The 3,091-nt window shown below is 33.5% G+C and overlaps 1 pseudogene; it reads right to left on the bottom strand.

Annotated features, from left to right (window-relative positions):
- Positions 1-385: 385 nt before the first annotated feature.
- LOC114322538 (aspartic proteinase CDR1 pseudogene) lies at positions 386-1,714 on the bottom strand (annotated as a pseudogene).
- Between the last annotated feature and the right edge of the window lie 1,377 nt (positions 1,715-3,091).

Raw genomic sequence — 3,091 nt, 5'->3', positions numbered from 1 at the left:
TACGCGCGCGCGCATATATATATATATATATATATATACAAGTAATACGTGTATAATTTAAATAAATAAAAATAAAATAAAATATTTATTATATGTTGTGTGCTAGTTAAGTGGTAAAAAAAAAAAAATTCATTTGATATAAGTCTTAGGTTCAAGTCCTCTTCTCGCATCTATCTAATTTTATTGTTTTTTTAAAATAAAAATGTACACATGTGACAACATAAGAAACCAATGCTTTAAGACACCATAAGAAATGTTCACTTTATAAAATTTTATTTTTTTTCTTAAATTAAAAAGTACACATCTGACAATATAAGAAATTAAGACTTCAAAACACCGTAAGGAGCGTTCACTTTACATATAGTATAGATATCTAACATGAACATTACTCTCTCGCACAATCCATAGGCTTGAAGGACACAATTCCCTTACGGAGGTCATAGCCAACCAAGAAGTTCGTTTGTGCGACTTTACCAAAAACTCCCGTGTATGCTGGGGCAAAAGCAAAGCACGTAAGGTCACTGCTTGTTTCGATAAAAGTATTCAAATGACTCAATTTCACATCTGCACCGGTGAAGTGTGCTGTAATAATGGGAAATGAGATTTCATTACTAAATTTGTAGCACAAATCCAAAAGCTGTTGTGGGTCGGCCATTGGTTTCTCTTTAATTGCACTACGAACTGCTGATTCTAACCGGCTGTAAAAATTTGGTGGAAGGAATGTCAATAATGTTCCCGAGTCTATGATCATGTTATCAGTTTCAAAGGAACCAGAAGCATTTGGTGATGATGAAGAGTCGTAAAATTCTAGCCTTTGACCCCCAACACTGATGCCTTCCAAAGTCAAGAAATAAAAGCTGTTTAGAGTCATTGGAGTAGATACCACTCCATTTCCTGAAACTATAGCATTCTGACCGAAATTCATTTGGCTAGACTTTGTGTTGTCTGAAGACAATGGCACCAAGCAATAGGAAAATTTGTCACCAATTGAAGACCGCGATTGGGAAATAAGAGAAAGTGGTCCAGCCCCAAGGCCAATTATGCCTGATCCATTCTCACTAAATGAACCTACATTTTCATACCCACACCCAAAAATGATTTTATTAGGGAGGGACACTGGTCGCCCAGTGGTGGAACTTAAAGTGACCGCTTCGGTGGCAAGATAACCCTGGCTGTAGGAACCATCACCATATTGCACCGCGTACTGACAAATACCAAGAGTACAAAAGGCTCCTCCAAGAGTTTGGCATGCACTGTCTGAATCACAAGGAACTTCTTTGTATGTTGAGGAACTTCTAGGATTGAAGAAAGGAGCTTTTTGCTTGTAACAATCAGAACAAGGCAAACATTGCGTCCATATAAGGTCGTTACCAGTGTCAGCAATGGCTAGGATACTAACGGGTGGTGTTCCAATTGTTATTTTCATTAGATATTCTCCACCCTGAGAAAATACATCACCGTAGGCTGACTGTGGTGTTGTAGAAGCTCGTGTATAATACTTGACACGATTGGTTGACCGATGCAAAGCACTGCTCACGCGTTCAAAATGACTTAGAGAAGAATTGTAGAGGGGAGATGATGGTGAATCTCGATGGATGAGGTCCACACTAAATCCGACAGGATTAGCTTCAAGAAGGGAACATGGAGAGAGATAGATAATGGAGATGGTGATTGCAAATATGGTGGAGACAAGGGAATGAAATGGTTTTTTCATGACTCTTTGTGTGATGAATAATAGCTTTATGAGCTGATGATATGAATGGACAGAGATCAATTTAGTCTACTTATAGAGAGCAAAGGATGGCTATGGCTAATAAAGTAAATGTACCATCTTCATGATAAAATGATTTCTTTCCTTTTGTTTTGGTGACTGAACAAGTAATTTCTTTTTTTCTTATATGTATGGATTTTTATTTATTGTGAAATTAATGAAAATATTAATGAAACTAACATTAATTGTTGGATAATGTTAGGAATACCAAATTTTTTACTAAACAAATGACTAAATGTCTCACATGGGTGTAAGGTCCACAATAATGTACCATCTTCATGATCCAAGTTTGTTTTGATAAAATAATTTCTTTTATTTTCTTTTGGTGACTAAACAAGTAACTTCTCTTTTCTTTATATGCACAGATTTTCATTTATTGTGAAGTAATGAAAATATTGAGGAAACTAACATTAATTATTGGGTAATGTTGGGAATATCAAATTTTTTATTAAACAAATGATCAAATGTCTCACATGGGTGTAAGGTCCGCAATAATATATCATCTTCATGATCCAAGTTTGTTTTGATAAAATAATTTCTTTCCTTTTCTTTTGGAGACTGAACAAGTAACTTCTCTTTTCCTTATATGCATGGATTTTCATTTATTGTGAAGTTAATGAAAATATTGAGGAAACTAACATTAATTGTTACGTAATGTTAGGAATACCAAATTTTTACTAACCAAATAACTAAATGTCTCACATGGATGTAGGGTCCACAATAATGCTCCATTTTCATGATCCAAGTTTGTTTTGATAAAATGATTTCTTTTATTTTCTTTTGGTGACTGAACAAGTAACTTCTCTTTTCCTTATATGCATGGATTTACATTTATGGTGAGGTCAATGAAAATATTGAGGAAACTACCATTAATTGTTGGGTAATGTTAAGAATACCAAATTTTCTACTAAACAAATGATCAAATGTCTCACATGAGCATAAGGTCCGCAATAATATACCATCTTCATGATTCAAGTTTGTTTTGATAAAATGATTTCTTTTCTTTTCATTTGGTGACCGAACAAGTAACTACTCTTTTCCTTATATGCATGGATTTTCATTTATTGTGAAATTAATGAAAATATTGAGGAAACTATATAAGGATTTTCATTTATTGTGAAGTTAATGAAAACATTGAGGAAATTAACATTAATCGTTGGGTAATGTTAGGAATATCACATTTTCTACTAAATAAATGGACAAATGTCTTACATGAATGTAGGGTCCATAATTTTATGGATCCCATACTCATGTAAGATATTTAATCATTTATTTAGTAAAAAATTTAAGATCTATAGCATTTTTCTTAATTGTTTAAGT

The sequence above is a fragment of the Camellia sinensis genome, chromosome 5 (genome assembly GCF_055761805.1).
Source record: "Camellia sinensis isolate YWXY chromosome 5, ASM5576180v1, whole genome shotgun sequence".
Lineage (NCBI taxonomy): Eukaryota > Viridiplantae > Streptophyta > Magnoliopsida > Ericales > Theaceae > Camellia > Camellia sinensis.
This window is presented reverse-complemented; position numbering and strand designations above follow the sequence as displayed.